We start from the raw sequence: 14,643 nt of genomic DNA, 5'->3' as shown, positions 1-14,643 counted from the left end.
TCCCATACCAAATATGCGTTTTTTAAATAAAAATGAACGTTTTCGAAAATTTATTTTAGTTTTATCTTGAATATTATAATGAGAAATTCCCCGAAACAATATGGAATGATATTATTCTTGGCTGCCAGAAATAACTAAGAAGAGAAGATGCCAAAAATTTACTTTGGATGTTAAAAAGGCAGTTAAAAAATATTTAAAAGCGCTGTACGATCCTAAAAGGTAAAATCAACTTATACGCTTTTACTTATAAGGAAATTTTAAAGCATATCTCGATGATGAAGGCTGATTTTATACTGCTGGGGAATTTTTCCAACCTCAATATCTCGACTAAAACGCTGACAATAACTGATTTTTAATAGAACTATCATTGTGTAATCTATATTTAAATCAAGAACAAATGGAACTTGTTTTTGGTGAATATCCATTGAATCACCGTTAAAAACCATCACAATTTCTCTATGTTTTAGCCACTATTACTCACTAAAAGAAATTATTTTCACACGCTTTTCATTTTGATTCCAACTGTATAGCTTTAACGTTTAACGAAAGATGTTTATTCTTCAAGGTTTGGTAATAGATCACACAATCACACTTTAATCTTTCAATGAAATATTTATGCCAGCAATAATTCCACGCTTTATTTAATAGACAATAGATAAAACATTGTAATTTAACAAATTTTTAGAGTTAAAACCAATATAATCTTACGATGTGCCGAAAATCCCTTGTGTACTGCGGGACGTCTTCGAAACTCTTTATGAAAATGACTTTAAAAAGTAGCGCTCATGCACTGCTATTGAAAAAATCAAATTTGGACGCATAATTCTGTGTTACAATTTCAAAAAGTTGAACGAACTGAAGTAAAAATAATGAAACATTTTCTACACATCAATTTGTATACACTAAACCGGGTATATTAAGCTTGCCACGATGTTGTTATTAGATGTGGTTAAAGAAAACGTCGCAAACCTTATTTTTTTTTCATTTGATACTCGGAAAAATGGGTTCCTAAACACCTCTAAAAAAGCTTCTCCAAGCATGAGTTCTTAATTTTAACGGGAAGGTCCTACTTCTTACAGTTTTATATTTTTTCTTATTATCAGATAGAAAAATTTGTATCTAGCTTCCAACTACTTGAAAAAATATCTTGTTCCTTATATTTTTTAGGAAATTGAATGCTCTACAAAAAAGATCTCCTATGATTTTTTCGTAAACCCAAACGTTTAAAAGATATTAACAGTTAAAATTTGATTCTTTTTGGTAAAATTTTTTATTTCTTATGAATTTTATAACTCAATGAAAAAAATCATTATGAATGATGAAACTCATAGGTTTTTGGAGAGGCTTTCTTAGAGGTGTCTAGGAACCTATTTTTCCGAGTACCAAACGTAAAAACAAAATTTTTTTTTGAATCACCCTAATATGTATGCACGTGTACTAGTCCCTTAATTTTGGAGGTATCGATCAGAAATTTTGCTCACGTCCTTTACTCGCCAAGAGCCTGCTTATTTGTCGAAACCGTCAATATGGGAGAACTAACGCATGTAACTGCCGTACAAATTGTACCTTCAAATTCAAGAACTTGCATAAAACACATTTTTTATTTCACACGGTATTTTCAGTATTCAAATTGTATTGATTGTAATTATTTTTAAAAATTAAATAATTTATAACTTTCGTAATTTATTTTTTTCCTACTGGGTCTTCAGCAAACAAGTTTGACTGCTTGCCTTTGCCATTGTTCTCCCTCTTAGTGCGCTTGTTACTGCTGCACTAGCTCCTTGCGAGCACTCATGCAGGTGTTAACGGAAATTAACCGACTCAAGGCTGCAGAAGGCCGAGTTTTGGAATGGCGCTTGCAAAGCCAATGCGGCGAGATGTGTGCTGAAGCGGCACACATGCATACATACATACATACATATGTTTGGATACACTATGTATGCATGCCAGCGCGTTGATACGTGCATATAATGAAAAAAATGTTGTATGTGCATATTTTGTGTGTGTGTGTATATGTTTATATTTAGTATGCATGTGTGATTTTATTGTAAATATGTTTTAAGTATAATGTTTGTGTGTCTATTTGCATACCAATGAATTCAGATGAACCTAAAAACTGCTTGTTGCACAAAAGAATTGCCACCGCTTTAACGCGAAACAAGTGGAAAATAAATATTTAGTTGTGTAGGTAGGAAAAACAACAAACAAGAATTTTAAGCAAAACTACACGCAATGAATTGCTAATAAGCGGACGCACAGATATGTGTTTTTTGTTTTGTTTTTGTGTCTGTATATGTGTTTTTAAGTCAATAATAAATCTTATAGCTACAATAAACCAAACTAAGACGCACTGAGCAAGCCGCGCATAAAACAATTGAGTATAAAAAAATCTAATAACAATAAAGAATACTAATCATAAGTGGTTGGACGCCACTGTTGTTGCAAACACTCGCCTTTTTATGATTTTGGGCTTGTGATTTTTATCACAACTTTTATGAGTACCTGACCAAATATGCTTATCGCCATTTAGCCATAAATTTGCTGCCACAATGTATGGGCAAATACATACAGACACAAAAAAAAAACTAACAAACAAAGTATAGAATGTGTGTATGACAGTTCAACAGACATGTGTACAGTACACATATACATATAAATATTAATGCTTGTATGTATGTAACTGAGTAAGCGTAAACGTTTGGCTGTGGCAGATAAGATTGAGCAAAAAAGTTGCACAAATAAGTGGCAGGTAGACTTAAGACTTTTGTGCTTATATGTACAATATACTATACATACATATATCACAGCTAAAATTATATATATATACTATAGTACATATGTGGCTTTGTGTGCGTGTAAGTTATATTTTTATTATTCATAGGCACTTACGTGTGTTGCATACGTGCGTGCAACTGACTTTTTGACAACTCATGGTATGTGTATATGTACATATATGAAGCTTCTGCCAAGATGTTCTTTACGTGCACAAACACACTCACGCCTAGCGTCGTTGCTAATAGTGTGCGTGTGCAAACTAGCCAACGTCGCTTTGGCCAACTGACGCTTTACCTGTTCAACTGGCTCAAGCATATGCTGTTTAGTGGAGAATGCAATCAGCAAAACAGAACAACAGCAGAAAGCACATACAGCTACATATTCACAACAAAACTACGCATATGTATGTGTATGTTGCTACTATATTAAAAAGCAACTTCGCAGAATGGAGAGCAATTTATTTTCATACTCTTTTTATGCTCTCAAAGTGCACACATAGCGTTCGAACGAACTAAAATACACACATTGTAAATATATGTTTGTATTTGTATGTAAATAAAATATATTTTGTAAATAAAAAGTTTTTTGTAAATAAAAAAAAATATTTTCTAAATAAAAAAAAATATTTTCTAAATATGAAAAATTCATAAATGTGAAAAATAGTTTCCAAATATGAAAAATGCTGACTTTTAAAAAAATTAAAAAGTCATGCTTGAAACACTGCTCGGAGATAAAGTGACTTTTTGACGCTCATACAATTATATTGTCACTATAAAAAGTCGCTTTGTAACATAGACGGTGAGTAGTTATCTAAAAATGTCATATATGTTGCAATAGCAACCCATTTAGCCTTACAGCTGTAACTATCTTGGCTCCCTTGTTTACCCACACAACCAAAACGAACGTGCTGGCGATAAAAGCTCGATTCTTATGACGCAGACCTGATTTCTCAGAATGCGATGACGAACCGAGTACGGTACAGGTGAATAGTAAAATTTTTTCAGCAGAAATTTGATGTGAATGAAAAATACTATAAAGCTAAGTAAAATTGATAAATGAAAAGTAAAGTGGCATAAAAAATTAATTTCTTTCGATAGACGGAAATCCTGAAAATATTTTTCGAAACTGTATGAATTTTGGCTATATGCAAAAAAGGTATACTCTACTTGAAGTTGACTGGTTCAAAAGTTAGGCTAATATCGGTTATCTGCTTGTCACGATTGTCTCATGTCTCTAATTGTCACAATCGTAATTTAGTGACTCTGTTAGTCAGGATAAGACAATCGTGACAAGCAGAATACCGATATACATTAGTTAGATAAAAAGGCGCATTTATCGAATAATATTATAGCGAATAATACCAATTGGATAGGTAGAGATAAGTATCCGATGTGATGCCTAGAAATAATTATGGATCAAAAAGACCTTCCCACGTCTACAAAACGCCTAAAGCCAGCCACAAATTTATTGAGCCGGTTAATATTGGGAAGTCGAAAAAGTATTTTCGTATTTCTAATCAAACTTTAATTTTTTTTATATCTACTTAAGTTGATTCGTCGAGTCGAGTTAACTTTTTTTATATCTACTTAAGCCGATTCGTCGATTTCATTGAAAGTATGACAACCAAAATGTTGCAATCTTAGTCTGGCCAAAGCTGGACAGTGAAAGAGAAAGTGTCTAGATGTTTTCACCTCATCTTCCTCTCTATCCTCTGTCCACTTAAGACACCCGTCATTGTAGCCATGTGAACCTTGCTAAGAGCTAGTAGTTTCAGGGACCTTTTATCTTCTACTCCAGAAGGCTTTCATAACCGCCAAACAGCATACTTAGTTCGCGCTAGGCCCATAGCTCCAACGCCAGAGTTCACGAAGACGGGGAACTCATTCTAACGACAGTCGGAACTGACCCGGATTTTTATCCAGCCAAGGACTGCCAACTCGTCACCATTCTTGGAAATTACTTCAGCAACGTTTTCTGACACTACAGCAACAACAGCAGCGGAACTCGTTCCCATCCTAATGGTATTCGGGTAAATTTGCGCTTTCTTTCGAGCTATTTAGCTTTACAATTTCTAACGCTTCCGCTGTGGGTGGGCATACATACAAGTTTAATATGGAAGCAGCTTGATGCAAGAGTTTGTGTAGTCGTCACTCATTGACTTTCGGAGCTCACTAGTTCCTGCAAGTTCAAGGCCTGTATAGCAACTATTCCGTTAGAGTGGATGCCTATCTCCTAAAGAAGCCACACTTTGTTGAAGTACATATGATGCTAGCTTAAAAGCTGCCACTGGATGGATTAATAGCTGCCACTTCTGCTTGAAAGATAGTATCGTGGTCTGGTAGTCTGAAACAGCAGTTGATTAAGAGCTCCCGACAGAAGACTGCTTCTCCAAAAAGAGCATTTTTCATCTAAAAGGAGCATTTTTTCCTAATAGTTGAAGTTTTTCAAATTTGGAAACTTAAAAAATTGAACATTTTTAAATAAAGCTAAATAAAAAATGTATTCAGTTTCTTCTTAAACTCATACTAGAAGTTATTTCTTTTTAACTGTTTACACTTTTTCATTAACAGCAAAATTATGTATGTTTTCGCTTGGAAATTTGAAACATATTCCCTCGACATTTTTCAGCACTTTTCACATAAAAAAGCGCTTCCTTTCCTTTTCTCTAATTACAAGGGCATCGCGACTTGTAATTTTTCAAGTTTTCGCCACCTGTGTAATTAGAAGCCATAAATAAAACTACCAAAAACAATGAAAATTACACACTACACAGTGTCAATATGCGCAACAACAATAGCAACTGAGGAAACAGCTGAAGAGCGTAACGATCGCCAACAATTAGCGGCAAATTAATTTCTTTATTATTTTGTTTTATAACCGTAAATGGCTTGCAGTTATGTCGGGAAGTTAGGTTTTGAGTTTTAAAATTGTTGTTGCCTCTTTACTCACTCTCCTTTACACAAACATGCAGTCATATGCGTATATGTACTATGTATTATTAATGATCATATTTCATGCTTTTTGTTGTTGTTTTCGTTTTTTTTTTTTGAAAATTAAACATAACTCAAGGCTAATTATGTGCAACAACATTTGTTGCAGTGCGTTGAGAACAGTGACAGCCCAAAGCAAGGCGCGTAAAAGATATGAAAGGTAAGCCGAGGGAAATTAAATTTTCGAAAGTTTTTTTTGTTCTTTCCATTTTTTTATTTTAGTATTTTTTTTATTTTAGTATTTTTTTTTAATGATAGGTACAATGAACCATTGTGCACCGCTTGAGTTATGGAAACTTGTATAGTAAGAATATAAACGCTGTAATTGCTGAGTGATGAATGATGAATGATGACTAAGTTGAAGAAGCATAAAAGAAACTCTGTAGAAATTAGTTTAAGCGCTGTTATGGTTGGAAAGTTGGGCTTTAATGCATTTTTTATTGTTCGTTAATTTGGAAAGTTGTGCTTAAAAGCGAGTAAGTGAGTTCAAACGCCTTGTTTAAGGCTATTATCCTGAGCTCAACAAATGGAAGGCAAGAATAAGGCACATCAACAATATATTATATGTATACTTAATAATGTAATGTTTAATGTATTTTTCGATGTTTAAAATATTTTTCGAAATTGAAGTTTACGCATAAACACTTTTTGTAGAAACGCAAGCTCATTAAATCCAAGAGAATAACTTTATTAAAAGTTCCATATACAAAATAACTAACTTTTTTTTATATAATAAACAAGTTGAACGAAGGTTTTTTAGTATAACTTTTAAAGTAATCTCAAAAGAGCGTTATTAAGCGCGTGAATGTGAAAAGAGCAATGCTGCAATTTCATTGGCTAGCTATAAATTTTGCACTCACTGCCAATGTGCTTGCAGTTATGAACTTTGGAGTTTACTTTGAGATGTTTAGATAGAGAGAGCGCCTTGTTTTATAAGCAACGCTAACTTTAAAACAACTCTTGTTCATAAATACCGAAAGACTTAACTAAATAAAATTTTTTTGTTAAAAAAAAGTATTTTTTTTTTATGGAATATATAAATTCTGCTTATATTTTATATAAATTGTATACAAAATAATATACAGATTGAATGAAAGATTTTTAGAATATCGGAAAATAACTCTGAAAAGTTGCAAATTAGGTGCGTGAATGCGAAAAGAGCAATGCTGCATTTTTATTGGTCAGCCATAAGTTTTACTCTCGCTGTCAACATGCTGGTAATTATGAGCCTTGTAGTGAGGGCTAGTTACATATAGTATATTAAGAAACTCATTAAAGCGGCAGGCAGTATTTGAGATTTTAAATGTATTCATTAGAGACACTTCAGATTTCTGAACGATAAAATACAGTTTTGAAGCCATTTTAATAATATTAAAGTATCAAGTATAAAACCAGAAGTTTAAAGGCTTTTGTGTGAACGTGAACTGTATATATTATAGCTGATACTTTTGAGTATAAGAAAGAAAACATTAATGAGAAGAAAGTACTGGCCTGGCGTTGTCTACTAAGAAATGTTGGTTTTATGCTTTTGTAAAGAAAACAGTGGCAAATTGCAAATTTTTCGCAATAAAGAAATTTTAATATTATGTAGACCTTGGAGTCAACCGCAATTTGTTCCACTAATCAACCGCAAACAAAAACAAAAGCATACTGAATGTGTTTATATGTATAATATAAAGACATAAATTTAGCCATAAATATGGAAATTTGCCGCTAAAAATATATTTCGTATTAATATATGATTTCACTAAGAATATTAATTGAGTTATGAGGAAAAATTCTACTGAATCGATTGACATTTCTGATGATTTGCTTGTACTTAGCTAAGTAGAAAAGTAGGTATAATTTTATTATTGAATTTTTCTTGTCAATTAAGAAAACCAGCTTTCAGATAAAATTATGTGTTATCTAGTGTCTTCAATAGTGTCATATTATTTCAATATATAAACTCTTTTGTCCGAATTGTAGTGAATTAATGACCCGCTTGAACCAAACTATAAAGAATATAATTTCGACGATCGTATGAAGAAGACAGAGGAATATTCAGCGTGAATAACTGAGTCGATGTGGTCTTGTCCGTCTGTCTGTTCGTAACTAGTTCCTCAAAAGCTGCTCAGTTATTAGAATTACCTAACCAACTCGAACCACTTTAGCAGATATGTAGCTGCCATACAAAGTAATCTATCAAGCTCAAATTTTAATAAGGAATACTTATTTATTTGACTTGATATCTTCACGAAATTCACTATAGAATACTGTTCAAGGTAACGTTACAAGCTTGGAACAAATTGCTCAGATCGGACAACTATAGCATATATCGCTCATACAAACTGACTGAACAAACTTAGGTGCTTGTATAGATATTTTTTGATTTGTTAGGGGTTAGGGGGTTATTATTTGTTATTTAATTGAATTTGAAAATTTTTGGAAATAATTTTTAATAAATGCCAAATATATATGGTTAGTTGCTGAAAACTATTTATACATATTTGAAATTTACCAAAATAAAAATTTCTGAACTTTTTCGAAAGTTTTGTTTCAAAACGAAAGGTTTTAACAAGTTTTTCAAAATATCCAAAATGTTTAGAAATTTTCATTTAAACAAAAAAATCAAAAAGCAGTGAAATATATATTAATATTGTTTCTTGCCGAAAATATTCACCAAAATCATTCGAATACACTCGCTCTCTTGCCATCTTTCTAAAACTTGCCTGACTTTTTTAATATTTTCATTAGTTGAAGAGAGCGAAGCAGGCGCTCAACGATCTTTCGACAGTCTTTAAAAGTACTCGTAGACTCGATTTTTTATAAAACTCACCGTGTAACAACCCTTTTCCAACATTCGCAACGATTCTGTACAGGAAATTTGTTTAGAAATACAAAATTTGAGAAAAATTCTTTGTTCGATATTTTTATCCATTGAAAAAATGCACTACTGAGATATACCGAGATTCTAAACACTTTAGTGCTTTGTAGTAATCGTCAGTTGTATTAATATTCATATTTAAATAGGAGTTTAAAATTGCAAAGGAATAAGATACATCGTTTTTGGATGATAATTCGATAATTTATTTTTGAAGATAGAAGTCATATATGTAAAGTACATCGGGTCTGAAATATTCGATTCTATATTATCATCTGTTATAAATCAGGCTGATCAGTTCTCATTGTCTCCACCTCAATATGTTTTGTATTACTAACATTTGAAGCGTTAAATACGCCCGGCGACTTTTACGTGAGCAGCTGAGTACAAAGTGTAATTTCCGCAAAAAATGCGACTTACAGGATCACGTGACAATTTAAAAGTTCGATTTGTGTAGGGAAATTTGTGTAAAATTTGACTTCTAAGCGCTTTTGCCAGTTAAAGAGTTCGAGTTGTAGAAGTTCATCTGTTTATATATTTAAAACGTATCAAAGGCGTTTGACATTTCACACGGAATTGCATGTCCAAACAAAGGTTTTAATAAATTTTTGAAAATTTCCAAAATATTTTCGGATAAAAAAACTTTTTTTCAATTTCTCTGAAAATATCTTGCACTCAATGTAATTAAAATTTCTTTAAATTTGAAATTTAAATATTTTTAATTTTATATATGAAACTAAACTCTGCCTTTGCAGCAGAAAAAATACCTCATTTTTGAGTTTTCTTAAAATTTTTCTACGAACTACACAGTATTTAAAATCGAAATTTTTAAAACTTTCTTTGTATAGAACAAGCAATATTTTTAAAGTAAAAAAATTCTTAAATTTTTATATTATTTTTCAATTTTTTTGCACGAAGTACACAAAAAAAAATCAAAACAATAAAATGTCGAAAGATTAATTTTTTTATTTTAATTTTGTGTATAAAATATTAAGGCACACACAAAATAAAAAATCAAAAAAATAAAATATCGAAAGATTTAATTTTTTTATTTAAAGTTTTGTATATTAAAATATGCAGGCACGATATTTTTCAAAAAATTTAAAGTTTTAAAAAATTTTAATATTAAATATTTATCAAAGTGTTTAATTTTTGTGTAAGAAGGACATTAAGGAAGGAAGTATTTAATTTTTTTATTTTAAGTTTTGTATATTAAAATATGAAGGCACAATATTTTTCAAAAAATTTAAAGTTTTAAAATTTAATTTTAAAATTTAAATTTACAAAATTTAATTTCAACTTTCTTTTTAAAATCCTTTCGGCAAACTTTGGCTGCAGCCAAATACTCTTAGCGCAAAATATTTAATAAAACTGCATTGAAATATTATTTCTATAGTTGGTAGTTATTTGCCAACTAAATTTAATAAATTTAAATATTTTTAACAAAAGAAAATCATAATTTTCACAGAAATCGTTTTTTTTCGAATTTTGAATTTGAACATTTAAAAACACCAAATAATTCGAAATAAAAATATTTAATTTTAAATTTCAAAATTTCAATTCCAAAATATTTACTTTGTTTCTAAAACTTTTTCGAAAATTTTCGGCACTATAATTTTCAAAATAATTTAATTTCCAATAATTAACAAAAGAAAATTTTCACAGAAATCGTTTTTTGGAATTTTGAATTTGAACATTTAAAAAACCAAATAATTCAAAATAAAAATATTTAATTTCAAATTTCAAAATTTTAATTTAAAAATTTCAATTTCAAAATTTTAGTTTTGTTTCTAAAATCTTTTCGAAAATTTTCGGCACTATAATTTTCAAAAAAAATTTAATTTATAAATTTTAATTTCCAAATTTAAAAAAAAGCAATATTGAAATATTATTGTAATAGTTAGTAGCCTTGGCAATAACTAAATTTCACAAATTGTATCTTCTTTATCATTTATTTTCAATTCGCTTATAATTTTTATAAGCACTTTTTTACTGTGTTTCTATATTTTTTTCAACATATTGTGGCAGTTTCTAAATACGCTTTGCCAAAAAATATTTATGAAAACTTAGACGAAATATTGTTTTTTTTTTATTTTTTTGGCATATAATCAAATTACAAAAATTTTACTTACTTTTACATTTTTTAAACAAAAAAAAAAAAATAATTTTATGAAAAAAAAAACTAAATTTTCGTCCAAATATACTATTTTTTGATTATAAGCAAATTTAATGTTTTTACACTCCTCTGTCTGGGTTTAGTATTTTGAAGAAAACAACTTTTTTCACAAATTCTATCTACTTTACAATCTTTTTAAACAAAAAAAAATTAAGTTTTCGCCCAAAATATAGTAATTTTGGAATATAAGCTAATTTAATATTTAATAATTTTAATATTTTTCAACTTTGGCTGTCTGTCTACACTAATTAAAAGAAAAAAAAACACTTTTTGAGCTAAAAACCATAAAATTTAAATTGCTTCTGCTATGACTAGTTAGCAAGGAATACGAAATTCAATTACATTAAACCCAATGTCATTCACTTTAGTTTTTATATTTTTTTGCTGTAAATTAATTTCGTAAACGCCAGCCAAGTCAACATAAAAGTAAGACAACTGCCGCCTTTGCTGCTTTTAATAACTCAAAATGCCGCTGCCAGCGCTGAACATTTATAAATAACATTTGCTTTTGTTGTTGCTAGCGTTTTTGTGTTTTCATATTTCATTTGTGGAATATTTGCTACTCTATTGCATTTATATTTTATTTTTCATTTCTTTCTAGTATTTAGTTTAAATTCTTTTCAACTTTGTATTTCGCATTCACATATTTCATTTGCTATGCGCGCCTAACACCGCTATTAAACAAACAACCACACACACACACGCACACATTTGAGCTTTGGAAAAATATTTCTCAATTTATTTAATACATTTTGCTCAACGTCGCCAGTGCTTTTATCTGTTATTGCTGTTTGTTTTACTACTTTGCGCTTAACCGATTTGTGGCTGACTGCCTTTTGGCCGTGTCTCTCACAGCGCGCTGGCAGCCGCGCGCAAAGTTGGTCAGAACAGAATTTGAAGAACTGGTTGCTTGTGGAGCAGGGGTCAATGGGGGTGCCGGCCGGTGTGTGAAACAATGGGAACGCCTGCGAAACGTACCGGCCAGGCTTTGCGAAGCTTAAATCCAGTTTTGCTGTTGCAGGTACTGGCTAAACAGGCACACAATGCAACAAGTTTCGAAAGCTGTACTTGTATTTTTTATAGCTTAATGCTCAGCTGCAGCAGTAATAATTTTAATGAATTTTTTTGTGCCAAAAAAAAATATATTTTTTTTAATAATTTTTTTAAATATTTTTTTTCTTAATTTTAGCTTATAAAAAAGTAGTAATTCGTGTAACACCAACCATTTATTGCACGTGCACCTGTGATATCTGTATATTTTCCGGCTGACACACTTGCCAAAACTTGCTGGCTGCTTGTTAGGCGCTCGTTAACACACACACACACGCGTACAAATGCCAATAAGCGTTTTGACAGCGCACAAAAATTGTCAAAAGTCGGGGCGGCGACACACTTTTCGTGTTTTTTGTGTGCGCTTTGGCAATAAGTTGCAGTATTTTCAGTGAATTTTCTTTTGCTTCAACGCGCACTTTGCACACTTTTTTTTTAGAAATATTTTTATTTATTTTTCTTTTATTAAAAAATAAATTCGTTTGTAAGCAACGCGCGGCGTTCTGTGCGAATTTTCTACGTCTTTTTTCTTCAAACTTTTCAATATTTATTTGTTTCTTTACACACACTCTAGAGCGCAACGTCACTACAGAAACGAAGAAACGAACTCAACGCAAGCGAATGCCAAATTGTACTGAAGTTGCGTACACTCGCGCGTTTAACAATCGCGTCAACTCGGTGCGCTAGCGTTTGCCGTTACTACCAGCTACGATGTTCGAAAATGTTTCGTCACCGCTACTCCTCGTCGTCGTCTGCTGTTTGCTTTTGCTTCGCGTTAAGCTGTTTGGATTGTACTCCAAGTGGTTTTTGGTTTTGAGCGTTTTGCCGTTGTTCCAACTGCGCGCTGCGCTGCCAATGTTGATACTAAATGCCAGCGCTGCGTCATTATTTCGATAAAGTATCTCACAGATACAATTGGAAATGTTGCGCGTCGGTGTTGGTGCTGGCGGTGGTAGTGACGTCGCTGCTGGCAACATGCTGCCATGTGGGAGAGAGTGTATGTTGCGGAGAGCACACAGAAATGTTTATAAACATTTGGTGTTGCTATATGTAGGTTGCAAGGAATTTATGCGAGAACAGTAACAGTAGTAGGGACTAGCGTTGTACTATTTTTCGGCTTTAAAAGATACTATTATCTCCAATTACTCTTTTTGTCGATAAGCTATCTTATATATTATATTATTATAGCATTCCGAAGTAGGCTTTGTTGAGTAGCACAAGTTCTAGCGTACCGGCGCCAACCCGGATTCTATCCGGGAAAGAGTTGGATTCCAATATTCTTGGAAACTACTTATGTCACTGTTGGCAGCTATAAATTTGAAAAAGTTAGTTACTTTGTATAACTAAGAACCACCATAAATTCACTAATAGCCTGGTGATAAAGCGCAGAACAAATCGTGCAAACAGGACTAATTAGGGAACTTTGTGTTGAGATCTCCTCTCTCGACGAACAAATATTACGCTCTATAAGAAGTTCATTACTCCCATCCTATGGAGCATTCGGCAGAACTATTCTTCGCAAGGCGTCTAGAGTTGTCCGCCTAAATGAATAATACCGAGGACATGTATATAATTCCAAAGAACGCGCCGGTTAGGCCACGTCGTACGCATGGAAGGTGGTGTTCAGCGAAAAACTCCTTCGATTGGAGAGCCATGTGGAGGATAGCATCATAGAGATTGCGGATAATTGCAAAGATTCATGGAGTTTCCAAGGTTTATTTAACCCGGACCCTTAGCTATTTTGCCCCTTTTTGTAAAACACGATGATTGTTAGTCGAATCGACTTACAAAGAATGTCCGGGTTTCCTGTTTTGTTTAAAAGTTAAATCTTATTGAAAAACTTAGCAATCAAAGCAGTGGTTCTTGACAGGTGTGGAAACTTTACACGCAGCACATGAGTCGTTGTATGTCGGGGTCTATTATAGATAAGTAGGGGTTTAACCTGCTACAATATTCAAAACAAAGTTGCGCTAGGGTCACTCACTCCAAGAACGGATTTCACTGGTTGTTTGATGGGTTCTTCGTGAATGTTATTTTCTTCGGTCCTTGACTATATTTGTTACCTGGTATAATGGCTCCAAGCGCGTTATACTTCAGACACTTGCATTATCCCTTACTATTTCAAATTTACAGTAATCTCGATTGAGTTGTCTGTTTCTGGAAGAATTTTATTCCATAATTTTTATAAATTGGTTTTATTTTTGAAGAAAAATATATTAAGAATTTTGTTTTAAGGAATTTACTTTTCAGGAAAGCTTTGAGTAAATATGGTATATATTAGCTGTTACTTATTTTTTTAATTTATTTATTTTTTTTATTTCAATTCCTGCTCAACTACAACTCATCAACACTTTCGTGTCCCACTTAAGCAACATGCTGCCGCCGTGCATGAAACCACCAACAACTTTACGTACCTTTAGCTACCACTTGCATTATCTATTTTCACAGCTCACTGAGCATTCGTATATGTATATGTGTACATGTATGCAATACACACGTACACACATATATAAAAACAGCTATTAGCGACGCTCAACAGGTGTGCATGTTCGAAAAATTGGTGTCATTGTGCTCCGAGTTTGATGACATCATTTCATTCTCTGTTTTGAGCACAATTTTAGCTGCCGCTTTGCAACACACACGAACGGCCAGCAACATTTGCAGCAATTCGCCGAAGATAATATGAGGGTTAGTCGGTGAGTTTGCAACTGTGTGTGTGAACAGGTATTATAAAGAGAAATTCTGGTGGCTTGCTTTTCGAACTTCCAATTGGAGTTTTGTGAGCGCGG

The 14,643-nt window shown here is 32.2% G+C and overlaps 1 protein-coding gene across 8 annotated transcripts in view; it reads right to left on the bottom strand.

Annotated features, from left to right (window-relative positions):
* Nucleotides 1-12,714, bottom strand: part of LOC105234203 (fasciclin-2) — a 265,932-nt gene extending 253,218 nt beyond the window's left edge. For all 8 annotated transcript variants that reach the window (XM_049455950.1, XM_049455952.1, XM_049455951.1 and 5 more), the window contains exon 1: nt 12,028-12,714. The gene's annotated coding sequence lies outside the window, so the exon portion shown is untranslated. The remainder of the gene's footprint in view (nt 1-12,027) is intronic.
* Between the last annotated feature and the right edge of the window lie 1,929 nt (nt 12,715-14,643).

Source organism: Bactrocera dorsalis, chromosome 4 (genome assembly GCF_023373825.1).
Source record: "Bactrocera dorsalis isolate Fly_Bdor chromosome 4, ASM2337382v1, whole genome shotgun sequence".
Lineage (NCBI taxonomy): Eukaryota > Metazoa > Arthropoda > Insecta > Diptera > Tephritidae > Bactrocera > Bactrocera dorsalis.
Note: the sequence above shows the minus strand (reverse complement) of the source record. Positions and strands in the feature narration are given on the sequence as shown.